Below are 22,312 nucleotides of genomic sequence, written 5' to 3'. Positions count from 1 at the left end.
AGAAACAATTAAGGCAAAAAAGACAACAGGTCTCCATAGACAAAACGAGTATTTGAAGTACTTCTCACTTGATTTAAAAGTTTTAGAAATCTGAGTAATCTTTGCATAGAGGAGAAGGAGGTATACTAGTCAAATAGTTTGCAACAGTTTGCTGAAGGGCAGGTTAGAGAAACATAATACCCAGCTGCAATAGAAACTAGGCTTTTAAAATGGCGTGATTACCCTTCCGGAACAACCAGTTTCTTAGACATTTTGCTAAACAAAACAAAACAAAAAACCAAAAACAAATAAACAAAAAAACCCAGAAAAATGATTGCTTAATTTGCATTTCTTAGACTACTCTGAAGCATGTGTTGTCCAGGAAAGATAACACAAATGATTACGTAGTTTCACCCATCTTTCTTGCTAACGTATTAAAAAAAAACCCAAACAAATTTATTTTCTGAAAAAAACATACCAATCTTCCTTTTGGACTGTTGTAGGAGTCTGTTATAGAGGTCCTAGTTTTTGGTTTAGCAGCATCTTTCAGCAAACACAATGAAGCATTGGCAGACAACTCTGACAGCAAGAGCACAGCAGTAATCTATAGGAAGAAAGAGAAAAGTTTTTTTCAGATTCTGAGATTACATGCCTACCAGTTATTCTAAGTACACAGCAAAGGTTACTACACTAGGGATTCATATATTTATCAGTTAATCTGTCCCAAAGCCATGGAAGGTAATTAATGAAAAAGATAATCAGGCATGGCTTCAGGCAGTAATTTGATATTACTCTAAATCTCTGCATGAGCAAACCTGTGAACCAGAGGAAACACACACTGTACAAGGACACTTGTGTTCTGAAACGTGATCCCCTGTGGAGTTCTTGGATGAAGCACTTTTCCAGTGATTAACTCAGTACATTTGAATTTCATTATTTAATGTTTTAGGTGACTGGTTATTTGTAGTGTACAAAGAGGAAAACAAGTTTTCCATGAATAAAATCAGAGAAAAGGCAGATAATGACTAGGCCATCTCAGGTCACTTGGAGACCCATTGCGCCTTGCTGGGCCAGAATGACATTCAGTGTATGCTCTTTTGGCTTCTTTGATAATTATGCCATACTTTTCTTAAATTCCAGTGGCAACAGATCCACACTAGGATACATAGAACTTATTTTCCATACTGGTACATCCCTTCCTATAGGGTTCATTAAGACAAAGGGAGGTATTTGGATTTATCAGAATTGGTCAATATGTGCTGAAAATGCGCTGATTACACCAGCTTTTACAGTGGTACAGCAATATTCCACTCCAGGGCCCTGCATGTCCAGTGCAGCCAGGCAATTGAGCTCTCATTGATTTTATAAAACATGGGAGCCCTCAAAGCTACTTTGCAGGTCCAGCAAGGAATGTGGTTGGGACGTGCTTCTCCAGGGCATGGGGAGAGGCAGCTTGTTATTTGTCCCTCTGCCGAACTCTTACTAAGCAAGATTCAACTAAGATACGTTTGAAGTGTTCATCAAATTAAAAGATGTCTCCAGAGAAATCTACTGTAAATGATGTGTTCTGCCGTACTTCTGGGAAAATAAAATGCCAAGTATCAGATGATAAAACTAAAATCCAGCAAAGAAATTCACATAAGGGTTAGGTAAAAAAGTGAAATCAAATTTCAGAGCTTTACTGCCTGCTGCTAAATTAACTGGGCCCTGGATTTGGTGCGATACGCTCCATCAGAATGTCATTTTACCCTCTATCAGAATGTGATATTTTAAGCCTGTTTATGTTCTTTTAGTTCAGCAGTATTTTCATGGGCTGCCTTTCTCTTTTAGAGATCAAAGACAAAATTCAGACTGCACTGACAAACTCAATTCTGGATTACATTTAGATATGAAATAGTGTTTCTGTACAATGAAACTTTTTCAGCTTTCAAGCAAAATCTTTTCCTGTTCCCTGTTGGGATGAAAAACAAGGTCTTTTGAGGGTTTATGAACAAAACAAAACACAACACAACCACCAAAAAACCCACAACTCAGGCAGTCCCAGTTAAAAGCCTGGTGGTCTGAGCTCTCATGTGTCTGATTTGGTCTAAAGACTTGTGACTAAATTTCCCTCAGCCCAGGGCACATTGTTGAATAAAGGACTACTGAAATCTCTGTCAGCCTCTCTATTTTTGGCAGAAATTCTGTCCTAGAGCAGAAAAGTCCTGGTAGCAGTCTAATCAAAATCAGCAAAGATGTATAATAATCATCATGAAGGAAAAATTCAAATCAGTCTAGTCCAGTTTTATCCAGCTCCTCACTAGGAGTAAAACAGACATCAATTGGACATGATGAGACACTTAAAGCAACACCACGGAAATACCACTCAAACCCAGAAAGGCATCAGCTACGTGCATTTTCACCACTAGTTCTCTCATTCTGGTATACAATACCCTTGGCTTCCCAGATTGATAAATTAACAGGTAGCAATGGTTATATTTTCAAATGTGATTTATAAATATTTTCAGATTTTGGTGGTGAATTTTTCAAAGTGTTAAGAGTTTAGCTAAGGGCTTTTGAAGTCTGGCACTGAGCATACCTTGTGCACAAACAAACAAACAAGCAAGCAAAAAACAACTGGCATTCTGACCTTAACTCCTGAGGAGGTCAGGACTGCAAGAACAGCTCTGCACTCTGTCCCTGCAGCAAACCCCTACTTGAGGCCACAGCTGTTTTTGCCACCACTGCATTGATGCAGTACAACAGAGACCTTTTTGTAGGATACTGGCAACCCAAGCAAACGAAGGTGAGGCACCTCTAGATAACAAGGCCCTTGCAAGAACCACATCTGTGTTTAATAAGGTGAGACGCAGCAATGTGTTTATATTCTGCACTGCCAATATTATTTCAGGTGACCTGGGAAACAACCCTGTGGAAGGTTTCATGTGAGTGGTCCTGGTACTTGTGTGACACCAAGAGGAAGCGTATGGAGAGAGGTGCATGGCAGAGCTGTGCCAAAGCTGGTGGGTCAGGGAGGTTTCTGAGTGGAGGTCATGGCAAAACTGAGAATGCTGTGCCTTCAAGAAGGGGTTTCCCTTCTGCTTTGCAAGCTGAATGCAACAGCACTGCACAGGCAGAAAGTGGAGTTCTGGAAAAGACGTGACTGTTTTTTTTGTGGTGTTTATAACCCACAAGGCAATCTACCCTTCCCTTCTTCCCTTCTCTTTCCTTCTTCCCCCTCCCCTTCTTTTTTTTGGTTGTCTTCCCTTTTTCCCTTTCTTTTTTCTTCTCTGCAGTACATTTTCAAAGCTATTCCTTGCATACAGCTGAACTGAAGAGAGACTATTACACAGTAACTACACATACAATTTCCCCCTCTTTGTGTCAACAGTGGATTGGGAAATCTTGATCCATCTACTTTATAGTGAGAGCTGTCATCAGCCACAAAGACTACGTGGTGACTTTTGATCAGCAAAAGATGTATTTAGGGCTTTCAAACCTTTAAGATTTTTTTTATACATTAGGCGCTTTGCCAGTTACATTCAGTTCATTTTTATAACGTCCATTTAGACACCATATATGCAAGAAGATTTCTATCTTTTTTGAATGAAAGTCAGCATAGGATCTAACCCAGACTTGGAACCACTGAGGGAAACCTTTTTTAATGTGCAAGTGATGATCTGTGTCACTCTGTCATTCAAAGTGCAAGTAGACTAAGATAATTGTTTAAATGGAAAATGAATTAAAAGTACTGCTGCAATTTTAATAAAGGTATTGTTTTTTAATAAAAAAGTTAAATGTCAGAGTGTAACTATTGTGATGACCGTACAGTTTCCACATTGTAAATAAAATACATGTGTTTTAGAACAAAAGCTAGAACATGCTCCACATACTTCTTCAGTTGTTGCTTAACATATCTGGAATATATTAAAAAGTCATATTCAGTTATAACTCAACACACACATGTCATGAAATACACACTCTTTGTAGAGGACTAATGCATATTCAGAATAATTTTTTTCAAAAGGACACAATTGCAGTGTGAGTGCCACTGAACCCGGCATAGACACACCAAACTGTATGTTTGACTTCTATGCTAGATGAAAACTCCTTCCCTAAGTTCAACTTTCTTGTCTGAGTTGTCATTCCAAACATTATCCTTAAAGAGTGAAAGCTACTACCAGCAGAGCTTGCTTTTTCTTTTCTGTTCTGTTCTGACAGCTTTACTCTACCTGAGCTTAATGGCATAAAACTGGAATGACAAAATTTCTGTAAATTAATGACAGTAAGACTTTCTCATGTTCACAGGTAGTTCATTCCTACCCTTCCAAGTCAATGACAAAAATCACATTGACTTAAACAATGACAGACCTTTACCTAAACGAAACATAAGTTTTGACCCATCTGTAGAATGCATATATATTCTTGCAGTTAAATATTTCTCCACAAAACTTTGGAAAATAGGCCTGTATAAAACCAAAGAAAAATAACTGTATTTATCTATCTCAAGCAGTTTATTCATTTAGATACACAAAAAGACACAAAGACTATAGGAATTTGCTTATTTGAATAGGAAGAGGTTTGGCCTCAAATTCAAACCTCAGACAACATCTAAAACGCAGTGAGACACCCATGTGACCAATCATACCTTGTTTAGTGCATCCTGGGAACACAGATCAGCAACATGTTCCCCTTCGGATTTTACTCAGCTTCCACTAAAAACCAACAGAAGGTGCCCAGAGACTTCAGTGGTGAGCTGAATTTGAACTTGTGATTTCTGAGATGTAAGTAAGAAATTAGTGCTTCATATAGGGTTTGTTTCTTAAATGATTCTTTGTACTGAAATAAAATCTTGCTCCTGCTGTACATCCATTCAAGCTAAGTACACATTTAGTGTTCTGTCCTGGGATCCTCTTTATACTCCATCAGAATAATTCACCTACTCACTGATAAGATGCAGTAGAGAATAATTCTCTCATTTTTATCAAGAAGAAAGACTAAAAACCTCTTCAGGATTTGAAAGTCTGGCATAAATATTTATTTGTTCCTTTCAACTGTTTTATTACTTCCTTGTTATTTAACAGCAAATTTCTTTAACAAAGGGAGCAAGTAATAAAGTACTTTCATAATAACTGCAAACTTTTAACATTAAGTTGCCAGAAAAAAATCCATTTTTAATAAGACCCTGTCTTGGTAACCTTGTATTTTGACCCAGGGTGAAAGGTGAAGATTAAATCTCTTCCACCTTTCTGAATGCAGCTGCTGTGCACACAGACTTTAATTGATGTGAGACTCAGCTTTGTAACTCAAGACCACCTCCCGCCTGCAGCATTGAAAACGTGCGATTCAAGGCTCAGTTACTGCTGATAGCAGGTCCCTCTCAGCTGATGGTGTGGACAGGAGAATGAAGTCTTTGTCACTATCTGTTCTCCATCACAGTGACTTTTTCTTCTTCATAACTCCAGTATTCAGCTCAGGAGTATAATGGTGGCCTCCCGGCAAGTAACAATATTGAGTGAAGCAAACTGAAAAATGCGACAAACAACCCACAGGTGAGTCCTGACACTGGAGCAGAGACCCAACTTGACACTCACTACCTGACATGCGTGTGGAGTTTCATGGGAAGAGGAGTTTGCACAGACATAGTTCTCTTTTCTTTCAATTGTCTTTTGCACCTGAGTACAAAGGTATTCTGAATCAAAAAAAATTTCTTAATTTTCTTGCCAGCTACAAGTACACGTACATTCAGGAATGAAGTTTCTGACCTTGGGATCATAGGATATTCAGTTAAGTTATTCTTTAGGTTATTTAATCAGATCTTCAAGATCTAAAACCATAGCCACGGCCACTTGAACAATATTAATACTCTGAGTACTGGCTTAGAAACTTCTGTCTGAAATCAGGGACCAAACCAAGACACAACATATAACTCACAAAACAGGTAATATTCCTTGAGCCTTTTCTAAATTTACACCATATCTACTGATTTGCAAAAGCATTAGGAGCTAATCAAAACCTTTTTGCAATTCTAACTTGAATAAACTAGTGGAGACTTGCTAAATTGTGCTGTGTAGTCTTCTCAGAGACTTAAGATGTTGCCCTACATGCAGCTCTAGTCACAAAGCAGCATGTCTAACACATGGCAACCAAACACATACGCTGAGTTTAAATGGAGGACCAGTATGTCATATACACATTGGACTTATTTTTACAAAATTAAAAGAAATGGATTTTTTGATGTATACTGGCAATAGTGAAAAGTGTTCAAAAACATTCCCACAATACCACACCAACTTTTATATACAAGGCTATAAAGTTAACATGTATTATAAACAATCTGCATTGTTTGCATTGGAAAAAAGAAACAACAAAAAACCCCAAAGCAGAAACAAAGAACAGCATGTGCTTGAAGTCTAGTTTTCCAAGTCATATCTTTCTGGCAGCTCTACTTATTTTAGAGAAACTTTTCTTCTATCACTTTGTGACTTTAATTCCAGTATTTAGCAAAATTTCATTTTCTAATTGCTGGCTGAGTTCAGAGGCCTAAATCACCGAAGTGAAGACTTTTCCCCACCGCCTGCCAGGACCAGGTGATAGGAGCAGGGTTTCCAGAACACCCAACCTTCTGTGTAACTAGATAGCATCATGTTTAATGGCTAGTGAAGCATAAACTCTACTTCAGCAGGGGAGACATTTCTGATGAGTCTCAAACCACTCCAGTAATCCCTGGAGACTACAGACGCTTTCACAGAGCAGCATTACCGGAGAATCACCAAGTGCTGTGGGGCTCAGTAAAGGCAGTTCAGAGAGTGGATTTTTTTCCCCACCCTGAATAGAACATTTTAATGTGGGAATTACAGACATTTTGAGATAAATCACTCTGAAGTTATGCCTTATAATTCATTAGCATCTCAAAGGAGAATAAATTAAAACTGAACTTCACACCTCTGAGAGCTAAACTCATGAGACACGAAAACGAAGATGCTTGAGGATGCTGAGCATTTGCTAAACACTGCTGGATTCAGCAATGTTTTTGAGGACTCCAGGCAGTTAGTTTGGTCATTCACTTTGTTAACTCTTGACTGCTTTTTGAACAGTGGCAAGAGCCATGTCACCGAGAAATCTAAGGACCTTGGAGCACGGTCTGTGCAACAGTGACAGAAATAGTTTGTAAAACTTAATTCCTGTGCAGCTGGTGGGTACGTATTAGCACCAGTTTACAAGCACAGCTGGAGCCTGGCTTCTCCCTGCTGGCTGTGGCTGGTTTGATGATCATAATTATGACATCAAAGTTATCACTTCACGAGAAAATACACTTTGTTTGGTTTTGGTTTTTTTTTCCACAGATTATGGCATTTTATGCACTACAATTATCTCTACAGCCTCCTTAGAGCTAAATGCCAGTCAATACCTGATTGAATATGGCCATGGATTTTTTTTTTTTTTCAAAAGGAAGAGAAATATCTTTCTAATGGAATCTCAGAAGAGTATCTTATATGAAACATAACTTACTGTGTGTGCTGATTCCAAATGACTTGCTAATTAAGCACCAGGTCATCTGTTAATAGAAATAATCACAGAGCATTCAAGTCACATTGAATCATATTATTATTCACAGCCCGAAATCTGCTATCCTGCTATGTTGTGCACTTGATGACGTATTGTACCTTGGTCTACAGAGGCTAGAGACAGAGGTAGGGTGGGAAACTTAGCCCTAAATTATCACCTGAATCATTATTACATTCGCTAGTATCTGAATAAAGGAAAGGAGAAGATAAAAAAAACCAAACAGACTAGAAATAGCTCCTATTTTAATACAAATGCTAATTCAGGAAATAAGCTAAGGGTGCAGGGGCATTAATACATTACTGTGCTGAACTCAGGGTGAAAAGGCAGCCAGTTACAAAGAAAAATTATGTACATATAGGATATAAGATAGTCCCTCTGTCAAAGCAGTTTAGCATTTAAAGCTGTAGCCCTCTACAGCGCTGATTTTGCAGCACAAGCTACCTTTATCTAGATCAAAAACCTATTTTCCCTTCTTTTGTGGAGATGTAATATGCTATAGGACACGATTCAGTTGACAAGAGTGCTAAGTAATTGTGGTGTGTAAAATCAGAAAGAATCAACTCACTCCTTTCTCTCCTATTCCTCACACTGAAAGGATCAGCTTTAATTCACCATGGGGTATCAATTTTAGTGAGGAAAAAAAAATATTGAGAAAAAAAAATGAACTCAGCTTTTTACCACAAAAATGTTGAATGAAATGAGAGGCTGGGGATGTTTTTACAATTCTAATTGTACTAACTGCAGTAAATTAAGCCTCAGCTTCAGCTTTTATGGACTTGCTCAATTCTGTTTCGCTTGATAAGGATCCAGCAAGGTCCACCGTCAGTTTGTATATTTGCGCTATATGTTGCTGAAGAGCAAAATCCCATATGACCTAAATATGACTTTCTTATATACACCCCATGTCTGTTTATTTGGTTGAGAACACTTGAATTGTTCTTGTAGCATAGATTATTTCAAGCAATCCACATCACCTCTGAATATAAAGAGCTAAGGCTGAATGAAAACCAAGACAGCAGTTTTGAAACCATTAGTCTTGTCCTCTACAGACTTTCGATCCCCTTCTCTGAAAATGAGAATAAGTTTGCTGAATTGCCTGTACACAAGAATGAAAAGTCCTACTGGATGCTGTACTCTTAAACAGCTTATGAGCCTCACCAGGAGCATTTCTCAGAACAGCAGGCCATACCACCACCTCCTCATGTGCGTTGTACTCAGCTTACAGATCACAGAATGCATTCATACATGCTACATTCGCAACAGAAAAAACAGGAGATATTGAGAAAAGAGGTAGAGTGCCATCTACTCAGTTACTTTGCTATACTAACTAGTGCAGTCAGGTTTGTAGGCCTCATAGAAGAAAATACTTCTCCCTTTAGACTTGAGCAATAAACAGGGTGATAAAGACATTTCAGACAGAGACTTCAAACAAGGTGACATGAAGGCAAGTTTGGAAGAAGTTGCCAAGGGGAAGGTTAATTATGAAGCTTAGGGAGTTGTTATTGGGTTTGATCGGCTAGAAGTAGAATTTGACATCCTTCCAACTCATTAAACAATGTCTTCCAAGGAGCCCTAATTGAATGGGATTTGAGATTACTATTGAAGGATCTTCTACTGGACCTTACTGCCTCACAGATCCTACCAGGGGTCAAAAGGACTCAAAGGAAGACAATTGCAATTAAGAATACTTACTAATAATCAGAATAGCACCATCAGACCATGCGGCTTGAGAGGGATTCACAGGTACTTAAGACATAAAAACATAAATTTTACTTTGTTTTGCACATTCAAAGTTACTTATAAAACAGATAAAAACAATCACATAATCTCTTTCCCAGGAACAAACAATCATCAGTGAAAAAAAAAAGAAGAGTAAATGTAAAGACCAGATGTTGTTCATAAATGTGGCTGTGTATGAAATAAAATCCTTCTTAACCCTGAGATGAAACATGTGTGATACAGAATATGGAAACTTCCAGCCAAGAAAGCATTAGTAAATTTCTGTATATCAAATTAGTTTGGCTACATAATTATTTACTATGCAATACAGTGTGAACTAAACTCTCTTTATTCATCTCACAGGCCCAAGTCCCCAGATTAATTTAAATGCTTGTCTCTCAGTAGGAGTTGTCTGTTTAAAGTAGTTTAGAGGGTCTGGGCTACAGCTCTCAGCTCTTCATTGACTTAAAAAATGTGGTGTGGCTGCTTTATGCAGAAAGGGACTTTGACCCAAACAAGCATCTTTGTAAGAGGATTAGAAAAATTCCATTCTTTTAATGACTGGTTAGATGTTTGCTCTCCTTTACTTAATATTCTTTGTCTGTTATTCTTAATTATCAGCATCAATGCTTTAAACCAATGTTGTAAGTAATCTGTCATTTTATCCAAGGTTTTGTTGAATGGTTCTTTTGAAATGATCTGATTATTGATTTCTTTAGGAGACCATTGAGCTAAATTCCCATGCTTGCCCCTACAACAGCATCTCTGCTGCTTCTAGGGATTTCCACTAGGACCCATGGTGCCAAGTTTACCTTAGCGCTGGCCCAGGCAAATCAGGAGCTTCACTGGAGGAAGAAGGTGTACCTAGGAAAGCCAGAAATGACTAGCACAAAACACACTTTCTAATGTCATTAACATTACCTAGCAATCTGTGCTGCAACTGCTTTGTTCCAAACACTAGTATTTTCAAAGCTCCTTAAAAATCCTGGCTGAGGACTGAATTTCAACCCACTATTACAGTCCTATGTTACAGGATAGTGTGTGATAATAGGCCTTTTAAACCAGCAAAGATGTATTTTGTAATTTAGAAAATTACTGTGAGGAACCATTTGTCAGTTTAATGAAAATCTGAAACTACAGGTTTACATAATAGAATTAATTGTAATGGCTCTGCTGGAATTATTTCTTTCAGATGGGTTATTTGAAGAATTGAAAGAGGGATTTCACAGTTGAAAGAAAGAAAGGATTTATGCTAAGACCCATGTAAGCAAAACACGTTTAAATTTCATAATACAGTGCCTCAGACTCTGTGGGACTATTGTTTTTGCATGTCTTAAGATGCAGGAGATACTTCTATTCACAAGTCTATTCAAGAATATCTTGAAGGAATTTGGTGCTTTCCTAGTGCAGGTGTTCATCACCCACAGATGGCAAAGGAGTGAGTGCATTTACTTATTAAAATGTGACCTTGTAGAATTACAAAGAGTAACATGGGGCTGTGTAACATCCTGGTCAAGACGGAGTTATAGAGTAAACGGTAAACCTATTTCTACCATGGAGGGAAGACTCAGGCCTCAAACAGGTGAGATGGATGGAAAAATTATAAAAGATCACGTAGCTCAGAGTGACAACATGGTCACCCAGGAAGGTGTAGGGAATCATCACCTCAATTCAGAACATCGTTTCACAATGGCAGTGATAATGTTATGGATGAAGATAAAGTCTTGATAATCCCATGTGCAAGTTTGCTGTTGAGGTCCTGAAACAGCATAATTATTAGCAGTAACTTACACTCTTCATTGCTCAGCATTAACCTCTGAGCACATTGTGTGTGATGGGTGTGTGTGAGGGGCATGTACAATATTTTGAGCTGGGGCTTCCCCTACCCACATGATTTTTCCCTTTCAGCCCTTCAAATGGAAGGTCATTTCCATTCCTCATTTCATTTATTTTTCTGCAGTTGGAATGAATTTGTCAGCTGGTTGGTGGGAAACAAAAATATTTTATATTCTGACAATTCCGCCCTTGCAGCCATCCCAGCATGTTCCAGCCCCAGGGCCATGTTAACATCAGGCCACAGAAAGTGTTTCAGCTAAACATTATTATGAAGGAGGTAAAAACGGGAGTTGGATTCCATATGGCTTCTGCTCTCGCCGGTGAGTTCTTGGCCAGTAAGCTGTGCCCACGACTGGAGAGCGGCACTTAACAGACAGGAACAAATTACACGGCCACAGATGCAACAGCACATCTGATGCACTGAGGAAAAGAGCAGGTGGGATGAAGGTCCCAAAGCTCTGACCGAAACTGCAACAAATAAACAGCAACAGTACGTCGAGTGACATGTGTAAAGGGCGAGAGGCAGCAGAGTTTGACATCTTTGCCATAAGGGCTAGCTGGGCCGACTGACAGCTCATCTCCTTCCCTCTCACAGCTGCAGTTACCATATTGTACCCTTTCTTTCCCTAAAATTCTGCTGAGTATTCAATATGCAAACGCTGCCATTTGAAATCAGGGCAAGAAGTGTCTTTTAGTTCATTGACTATGTAGGGTATTTAAACACAAATTCTGATATTGTTATGGGACTAATTCCTCTATCTCGCTTAGATTTTTATTCAGCTACGCAAATATATTGTCCAGGATGTGCAAGTGTTGCTCGACGTCCTACTGTAATGTAAGAGCCAATATGTAAAGTAAGGTGTTTACTTGCCTTCTGTTACTTAATTTTTTTTTTTTTTTTTTTTTTTTTTTGGAGGTGGGTGCAAACAAGCACCAAAAAAACCCAAAAGACGTTAAACCACATTTCTGAACTAGAAGCCTAAAGTGTTATTATGGTCGTAGCAGGACTACAACTATAAGAAATGTAGCCATCTCCACTGTATCATTTTAAATGAAAACATAATTATCATTGTCTTCTGGTAGCTAGGTAGATAATTATGCATTGCATTTGTGCCACTTGTAATTCTACACAATTTGTTCCAAATCTGTTATTTAACAAGTGCAGGAAAGCACAACCAATGGCTGGTATTTAAGGGAGTGTCTTGGGAACTGCCATAAGGTAAATAGATGTTAGTGAATCCTGAGCCCCAAAGGCCAAGCTACAGAAGCCACGCAGTGTTAAATCCAGCATACTTGCCAACCAGTGAGCCACCTGCAGCTTCCTCTCGCTGAAGCAAACAGCAGCGCTCAGCAAACCTCAGCTGCATACAAAGTATATTTATGTCCAACCTGTTTTCCCAGAAGACTACAAAAATACTGATTTGAAGAACCACAACAATAAAGTGATGATAATAAGAAGGCATTATCCTCGTCAGCATGGTTCTGCAGCCAGGGAGTGCATTTTTGGTTCAGTTGCCTTCTATAGGAAAAAGGTTGCCTCTTAGATTACAATTTACCCTGTATTACTTTGCTTATAACGCCTCTTCACCTTCTATACCACCCAGAGTGAAAGAGAGTTCATGACACTTTTGATGTGTATTTTACAAAGAGTGCATTTTAAATAAGCCGAGGAGGTTAACTCAAGATCCTTTAATCCCAGCATATATCTTTGTTAAGGAAACACCCAACTATTGAAAACCCCAGCTAGAAAGCAGGCTTGAGTAAATCCCTCACCCTGAAAAAGCTCTCTCAGACTGAATTCAGTGATGTACACTCAGATTCTTTCTGCAAATACATAAACTCTTCCCTGTTTCATTGTAATATGATGTTTTTTCACTTTGTTAAAAGGCATCAACATTTGTGCATGCAAGTAGGTGCTGCCCCTAGGTTGATGTTGACCCTAAGCCCTGCAAAACCAACCCATTTTGGTTACAAATGACCCCTGTTACCTTCACTGACAGCTAAATATATGTCTTCTATTCACAAAGCGAAAACAACTGGACTAATGACCTACCTGGCACTGTTGTATCTCTGCCTGAAGAAGGAGTTTTAGAGACACCAAATAGTCTAGTCCAGTCAAAATGCTCCCTCAGAAATTTCAGGATTTTCTTCTTCTGTATTTGCCTCTGTTTTGGAGCCATCACTCCCAGGGAAGAGCATGGTTTAACTACAGAGCAAGCTGAAATGTTTTGAGTCTTTAACTTTGTTACTCTGCAACATTTCATTTTTTTTGTAGAGAAAAGTGCCATCAAGACTGAAACAGGTAGCAGAATATGCATGTGGATGAACACCTGATTGTACAAAGGATCATGTAAACTTCTGTTTGGCTCTGGAAAAGAGAAGTGTTTTCTCTGGTTGCCAGAAAACAAAAGCAAATCAGATTGTGGGGAGCGGAGAGACTTCTTTTTTGTTATGTAAACTAAAAACTAAAATATTTCAACAAAAATATCAGCTTACTCATAGAAATGTTTGTTTTCCATAAGAAGATACAAAACCAGTTTTACGATCCTTGATTTGTGATATTTTTTTCCCCTCACATGGGCTTGCTTATTTTTCTCTGAACTATAGTGAAAAGACTGTCAGGTAAAGTAAATATGTCACAACCCAAAACTGAATCTAGTGATCCAGCACAACCAAACTAACATTTCATAAAAAGGTCATTCATTCTCTATTTAAAAGACCATTTTTAAAATGATGACACTTCTTTCATGTTCTTTTATGTCAGCCTGAAAAATCTAACAGTGGAAAAAGAGGTAAACGTCTTAAATCTTCAGCAGTATATAAAATATGATAAAGTAGCTGGTAGAGGAATTTATGAACTTTTAAAATGTTTTTGGAAAATGAGTTAGGCTAAAGTAAACTGCAGTCACTACAGGCTAAAAAACTTGAATTCCTAGAAATATTTGCATGCCTATACATGAGTCCTTATCCTCTGCTCTGACTTTGGTAATTTTCCCCACAGCAAATGACATGCTGTCAAGATAAGATAATAAATTTTCAGGATAGCTTTTTGTGAATTGCTGGTTCAATATTTAATTAAAGTGGTTTAATAATCTGATTTATATTTTACTGGAAATTAGCTTGCTCTTTTTATATTTTGTTTGTCCTAAGAAGTGTCATTGGTTTGCTGTGAATTCTTTCTTGTAGCAGGACACAATTTCCAATGAGTTTTGCTTTCCAGTAACTTTGCGTTATCATTATTTTGTGGTTTTCCAGAACTGAAGGAAGTGTTTACAGTAAAGAAATACTACCCAATTGAAGTTGTTTATTTCTGTCTGTAAGTTGTGTGCCTCCTCATGTTACACACAAGCCCTAAGATGAGCAAGGGCCAGGCTCCTTGCAGAGCCAGGAAACACAGGAGAAGCTCAGGGTGATGATTCTCGGCCCTTTGCCCTCCTGTCAGGTGTACAGCGGGCAAAAAGGGCGATAACTCTCAGGGTTGCAGATTACTTGCTGCTGCTTGCCAGAAGCATTTACCAATGGCATCACTGTTCCTCCTGTGAACTGAATTAACCTGCCTGCAACACAACTTACAAGAAAGGTTCGCATATATCAAGCACCAGAAACACACAGCAGAGGACTGCAGTTACAAAATGCAGAAGATACAACAACGACCCCAAAAGCCTCAGCTAAAATGGCGCCTTGCATTTCTCCCACCTCAGTCCCTGCACAGTCCATGGCAGAGCACACCTTTGGGGAAAACCAAGTGAAAACAAACAAACAAAAGCCAGTAGGAAGCCTTATTTAGAGAGCTGCTTTTTCCTGTTGCCCCTAAACCAGTTTTAGGAACAGAGCACATTGATGAAGCTAAGTTTGTGGGTTTTGGGACCCACATCTGATACAGCTGGAGGACCCCTTGGCTAAACTATATAGAGCAGGAGAGCTCCAGTAAAGATAAGCAGCTGAGGCAGAGAATTGAGTACGTTGTTTTGGCACTACTACGATTTTTGACAGCCACTTTCACCCAACTGGACTGACTTTTCTCTGATACAGCACTACTAGAGGAAAGGCTTTCTGAGATGCCAGGATTGCTTAAAAAGACTGAAACAAAATTTAAATCATCTGCATCTCCTGCCATAACACCTTAGTCTTTTCTGCATTTGCGAATTTACATTTGCAGTCATGCCACAGCCTAGGCTCCAGATGCTTCTGGTGTGTTGACCTGTTCCAGGTCACATAGGTCCTAAGTTCATAGGACACCACTGTGCATATGTTTCTCAGCAACTGAGCAAATCCTGCTAGAAATGGGCCTTTGCAACATCTGACCAGAACCACTCATCACCTGAATCACTGGATCAAACTTACATCCTATATCCAACAATAAAGAAACACCCCCAGATTTTTGGTAATACTTGTGGTTCAATAAATCTCCTGTAGTAGAAAATAAAGATTCCCAAAAGTCAAATACCCAAGATTAAACCCCCAGTTTTCAAGAGAACACTTTCCAGGAGCATTTGCTTTGCTTTATACTAGTGTGCCTCCACTTTCAACTGGAGGTCTGTGTGTGGCCTTTTTCTAAGCTCTGCCTTTAGAGATGCAAGCAGAGTTTTAAATATTTGTTAGTTAATGGTCCCCACTGTCTTTTTAAAATAAAAATACACATATCCTCTGTGGAAAAATGACGAATGTTTGCATCGATGATTTTCCTCCCCCGCTCCTCTGCCTCTTCCAGTCCCTCAAGGAATATTGTCTAAATACACTCCAAGGATTTTCCCTGCTCCTAGCATGCATATGAATCTCCTATTAGTGTCAGTGAGAGTTATGTTTGCATATTGGAAGGAGAATAGATACCTAAATAATTCATTAGAACCTACATAAGTGTGCTTTCCTTGATGAACAGTTACTGTCAACAGTCATGGAAAGGTCCATTTCTAAATATTTTTAGAAACTAACCAACTGTTTCAGTTATTAAGACTCTGCTTACAATGCAAGTGATTTAAACCAGAGAAATGTGGGCAGCAGTGATTCTCAAAGATTTTCTACAGCAGCATCAGTCACTGATGCTGACACAGGAAAAGTACAGGGAAAAAGGTAACCAATGGGGCTACATTTTGACTTGACTTAATTCATTAATATTTGAAAACAAGTAAGACTGGTTTGCCCCAGGGATTGGTAATAGGATACAAGCCTTTCACCTCTAGGTCAGCAGTTCAAAGCCAACTTTGGTCAGTACTGACTGAAAGTCATTACTATCTACCCGAACACTCTTCGAGAGTATATGTAAAATAAGTTGGTGGTCTCTGTTTATTTCCTAATGGCTAAGGCCCTGATTCAGCAAAGCTCTTAAGCATGTTCTTAATGAGAAGCAGATGTTTAAATCCTTTTGAATTTGAACATCTGAATACAGTTAAGCACGTTCTTAACAGCCTCACCAGCATGGGCAGGCTGGAGCACACACTTAGGAAGCTTTCCTAACTAAGAGCCTCAGTGCTCCGGCTTGTCAGTTGATTGTGAACACACAAATGGAGGGAACAAGAGAGGGAGCCCATTTCCCCGTCCCCAAATATAATAATATTACCCATATGCTGGCACTGTGTGCTAATGATGGCACAGGCAAAAGAATGAGACTATCAGCTGTAGAAGACTTCCCTTTTTCATTCACACACGTTCGTGAGACAAGGTGGGGAGAAAATGTTTGAACTGCTGTTATAAAGCAGAATATAAGGCCACAGAACTGTATTGCCTGTCTTGCTCGCCAGCCCAGCAGCTTTCACAATCATGGAATGTGCTTTAAGAAGGAGTGGAATAGAAACGTAGCATTTGCAAAGCCTGACTGGTGTTTATTCATATGTGTGCTGTGCTAAAAATGCGTGGATATTTGAATCCAGTCTGGAAGAATAGGAGCTTCATAGCCCAGCTATAATCACTATTTATCTATAGGTGAAGCTCATTTCTTAAAAGGCAGTGGAAGGAGAGGGGAAAAGATATTTGGCAATTCAATGTTTTGAGTTCTCATTTGTACTTGGAAATCATCAGGACTGGCATAGGTGTAGAAGTTTTTAAACATTGCTATTGAAGCAGTCATCTCTTCTGCTAGATTAAATACCTTCTAAGATTACCAGTGGATCAGATTTTGTTTAGCTTCTTTTAAAGAGAATTGCATTCTGGGACTTTTTCACAGTGCCCCTGCTTATTGTCTTGCATGATCAAGGTCAACTGCTGTGAAACTAAAGCTAGTGTTTCAAACCACAGCAGGCTGAGAAAACCACCATTTTAATAGGAGGACTGTGATGTTAGCAAGGCGAGTAGAATTTCTTCAGTTAGAAGTGCTACTCCCTGTCCCTAAAGACCTCCAAAACAGTGTTAGTTGTACAACCCAGTAAGTCCTCTCAGAAAGAAGCGATGGTCCCAGTTTTGCCGAGCTTCAGTTGAAATCAGTGGACTGAATTACATCATGGAACTGAGATCAACATCTAGCGCAGCATTTGGTAAATTTTCTGCCAAGTTTTTGCTGGAATAACAAAGAGATAGCCAGTAATGACATTGGTCCGTAATGAAATGATCACACCCAATTTCCTGCAGCTTAAGCAACAGTTTTCAAAGTACCTAATCTCAAAAGATTTCTATCTCACAGAATTTTGGTTCAGGTTTTGATAAACATCCTTCAGTAAAACGAATGAAACCACTGACCTCTGTTAAATTTACCCATTGCTAGTGGAAAATCAACCTAAAAAGTCATCATTAAACAAATATTTGGCATGACGACTCAGCCTGCAGGAATTCTCAGAAAGCACTTCCTGAAGCATGAGTGCTTACTCTTCTACTGGAACAATCAAGAAAGGTTATTCCAGAAACTCTTTTCTCAGTTGGTAACAAGATGCTCCATGCTGATTCCAGTATTGGGGCTCTTTAGTGCTTTTTTAAGATTCTCCAAGACAAGCCTTGAGCTCCTGTGTTTCAAATACATGCACAGAATTTATCCACTTTTTTCTTTAGTCACAAGGCACCTACAGTTTTGATTATGATGACTATATTGTTATACAAATATGGTAATTTCAAACTCTGATTTCAAAACAATCTACATTGTCTGTTTTTTTAAGTTGTCTCAAATTCATAAGCTTTTGTTTTTGCAGCCTGTGATTAACCACTGATCTTCATAAAAGACTAATGCAGCATTTAAGTATAATGCAAAGAGACGTCTGCCATCCTGGCTGAACTGGGAAACTAATCACTATTCAGCCAAGTGATGCAACAGCTTTTCTTACATTTTGCACAGTTCTGTGCTGTTTACTAGGAGAGATCCATACCTTTATGGAAGGAGTCCATATTTATCTGGGATACCATTGCCATACTCCGGGGCCAGAGCTCTGCTTCTGCTCCTTTATTCTGGGAACTATTTTTATTAGCCGCAGTAGCGACAGGAAATTACAAGTACCCCTAAGACATGCTGATGATAAATAAAGGTTTGAAGCTCCCTTTCCTTTCCCTCCTCCCTTTATGGAAGACCTTATCTACTCTGACAGTAACCACTAGGAGAATTAGCTTAATTCCAGTTCTTTAGTATACATTCGACTTTTCAGCAAAGAGGATGTCCCAGTTCATTATTTAGAATGCTGCAAATATAACTAAAATAGAAAGGAAAGCATAACAATAGAAACACCTGCTTTTCATTTTCATGTAGTGTTTAAACGAAGCAAATTAAATAACCTAATTGAGGACTAAAGTTTAAATCCAGGTTAGAAATCAGAGTCATGTTACACTGCCTCAGACTGACAAGCAGGGTAAATGCATGTTTAATTAAATTTAAATTTTGATGGTTCTTAACTAAGTTTAAGAATATTAATGGAAAATATGCTATTACCTGTTACAGTCCCATGGCAGAATTCCTAGCATCTCAAGTGTATCATACCGAGATGTTTTTATTACTTGTAATAATTGAACCACCCCTTTGACTAGAGATTGGCTGGATACAGTCTTCTACTTGAAGGTCTGTGTGGCACAGTGTAGTGCTGCAAAAGACACCGAAGCAGACTTGGAGAGGCCATTCCAAGAAATACACACTAACTCAACTCACTAACAGACAAGCAACTTCTGGCCTGCAAGTGGGGTCCCCCCAAACAAGCTTGGTTTATCTACACAGCCCTACATCGTGCCACGTAGGCAGCCTTCAGTAGGATGCGGCTAAGATCCTTGCCTCAGGGAACACCAGCATCCTTAAACATGCATGATTGTCTAACAATGCCAAAATACCTCTGAGTTCTGAGCTTTAAAAATGTGACCAAATAAGACAGATAATGTCTGTGAGGAAAATTCATTCAAGTGCACACAGGCACAAAGAAACTAAAGAGTGAAGAAGCCACACTTCCCAACTCCAAGCCAGTACATGGCCCACCAGAGCGATCAAGCTCTGTTGTTATTTCCTCTGAATTATATTCAGCCCCTGTCCCAAGAGGTGGTCACAAGGCTGGAGACAGAGAAAAATTTTGTATGCAGGAACCTCCTTAGCTTGTGGAGCAACGCTGGGGCTCCTCTGCAGCTGCTCACAGCTCTTCTCAAACTGCAGCAATGACTCCACAGCCAACAATGAATTAACACAGCAATTAGACCACTTGTTCCCCCAGCAGTTTGTTCTCATAAGCAATGAGTGGTCCTGCAGTCCCCACCACCCTGGGCTTTGTAGTGTGGCGGAGACAAACATGGAGGCAGCTCAAGCTCTGCAGAGACACTGCTGATGCCAGATCCTCCGCAAGGGAGGAGAAAGGGGCAGACTGAATTACAAGACTGTGGATTGTGCTATGTGCACTGTGAATGACCTATTAGACAGCAGTGTAGGGGAAAGGGACCTGGGGGTCCTGGGGGACAGCAGGATGACCATGAGCCAGCACTGTGCCCTTGTGGCCAGGAAGGCCAATGGCATCCTCGGGTGTATTAGAAGAGGGGTGGTTAGTAGGTCGAGAGAGGTTCTCCTCCACCTCTACTCTTCCTTGGTGAGACCACACCTGAAATACTGTGTCCAGTTCTGGGCCCCTCAGTTTAACAAGGACAGGGAACTGCTGGAGAGAGTCCAGCGCAGGGCAACAAAGATGACGAAGGGAGTGGAGCATCTCCCTTATGAGGAAAGGCTGAGGGAGCTGGGGCTCTTTAGCTTGGAGAAGAGGAGACTGAGGGGTGACCTCATTAATGTTTATAAATATGTAAAGGGTGTTTGTCACAAGGATGAAGCCAGGCTCTTCTCAGTGACAACCAATGGTAAGACAAGGGGTAATGGGTTCAAACTGGAACACAGGAGGTTCCACTTAAATTTCGGAAGCAACTTCTTCACAGTGAGGGTGACAGAGCACTGGAACAGGCTGCCCGAGGGGGCTGTGGAGTCTCCTTCTCTGGAGACATTCAAAACCCGCCTGGACACCTTCCTGTGTAACCTCATCTGGGTGTTCCTGCTCCGGCAGGGGGATTGGACTGGATGATATTTTGAGGTCTCTTCCAATCCCTGACATTCTGTGATTCTGTGATTTGTGCAAACCCCACAGAAGCCCCTTGCAAAATGCAGCTTACTACACAATTCTCAGGGACTGAATGCCGTACAGTGGGAACATTACAGGTTTATGAGCTAATCCTTTGCTGTTCGGTGATGTGGTTTCATGTCCTCCGTGTTTTCCTTTCTGTTAACTGGGGATGAGGGGGGAGAAAAACTACTTTTACTTCAGAGGTGCATTTTCCATGTTTATGAACGGACCCCCCAAACTGGCAAATTTCCAACTAAAATATTTATGTACATCAATAGTAGTTCTCCCCCTTCCTCATAAAATTTGGACCATTTTCAAACTTAAAATGAAATGTGGAAAAGATTTAAATGTGAGCAGTTCTGCCTTTTGTTAGGAATGGCTTCCATGATATTAGCTGGGAATTACACAGGCCTGTGTGTTTTTCTTGGAAAGCCAGAGTTCATTTACTATGAAACTCTGAACACAACACCTGTATGCCCTCCCACCTCACTCCTTTCCTTTGGCTTCCTCAAGAAGCCTCCAGACCCCAAATCCTTATATTGGAGGTTTTCAGCAGGGTTTCTGGGACCTGCTTAAAGAGGAACTCCCCTTGTGAGGAAATCTTTTGAGGATCTATGGAAGGTTGGCTGGCATGCAGGGACTCCAGTCCAGGTGTTAAAAAAACCCCATCAAGCCAATGTTGCAAGGACAGAATTGTTCTCTGGTAAGAGCTCATTCTGTTAAGTAGGAGGGCACTTATGAAAAAGATGCTTTCTATGAAAGTTTTCTATTTTAGTAGTTAAGGACTTTTAATCAACAATATTTTACAAACAGGCATTTGTGACTTAAGTTGACAGTCAGTGTTTGGAAAGAAATTCCTCTTTCATCTATTTCTGCCAGTCTTTCAAGTTATATCTGCAAACAGAGCAGGGGAAAACATTTATTTCTAACGGTTTTATTTCAAAGATTTTGCCATCCTGCTGCCTGTTGGATCATCTTGACTAATAGAACAGATTGGATGCACAATGACTATCAGTACTGAGAGTCAGTCAGCTACCATACGTGCTCATAAACCTGATTTTTTCCGTCATTTTAGTGTAATGACAAAGAATGGTAACTCCATTAAAGAAAAGGAATGAAACTCTAAAAAAAAAACCAAACATCCCTTGAAAACGAGGCATTAGAAATCAACAACAACTTACTTGGATACATTAACAAAGTCAAAGAATCACACCAGGTTCACTTTGTGTTTAACATTATCAGAAATCTCTACATAGACCAACTCTAGGACTGGTATTAGCTCCAGGGATACAAGAAGGTATGATTATACAAAATTTCAAATTCAACTTTGAAGATTCAATAGGGATCTGATCCAAAGCCTATTGAAGTCAATGGAAAAAAATAATAGTCTTATAATCTTAATTTAGACCTATTCAGTTTGGATACAGTTCAGAGAAGTACTTCGTATTTGGCAGCTGATCTAAACTAAACACATTAACCTATCATTAGAAAAAAAAAGGTGCCAGAATAGATCTATATAAGGATAAATCTGTGAAGTATTGCTTCATGGTCTGTCTAGTCATTCCAGGACTCCAACACCTTAACGGAGAGGTCAAAGAAACTTTTGGTCAATTTATTCATGTGGAGCTTTTACAGTAGCAAAATCTGAATAGAGATCTGATCCTACTCTGTTTTTCAGTTATCGCCACAGATAAATGCAAGTCTGCAAATATATAACCACTTTTGTGAAACTAGTCAGGTTACAC

The 22,312-nt window shown here is 39.4% G+C and overlaps 1 long non-coding RNA gene across 1 annotated transcript in view; it reads right to left on the bottom strand.

Moving 5' to 3' along the window:
- LOC139827703 (uncharacterized) overlaps positions 1-22,312 on the bottom strand; it is a 108,596-nt gene that overhangs the window by 47,182 nt on the left and 39,102 nt on the right. Inside the window, exon 3 of the long non-coding RNA XR_011738618.1 lies at positions 458-583. This is a non-coding gene — a long non-coding RNA (uncharacterized lncRNA). The remainder of the gene's footprint in view (positions 1-457; positions 584-22,312) is intronic.

The sequence above is a fragment of the Patagioenas fasciata genome, chromosome 3, assembly GCF_037038585.1.
Source record: "Patagioenas fasciata isolate bPatFas1 chromosome 3, bPatFas1.hap1, whole genome shotgun sequence".
In the NCBI taxonomy this organism is placed as follows: domain Eukaryota; kingdom Metazoa; phylum Chordata; class Aves; order Columbiformes; family Columbidae; genus Patagioenas; species Patagioenas fasciata.
The sequence above is the reverse complement of the archived record's forward strand: the minus strand, read 5'-3'. Positions and strand labels throughout refer to the sequence as shown.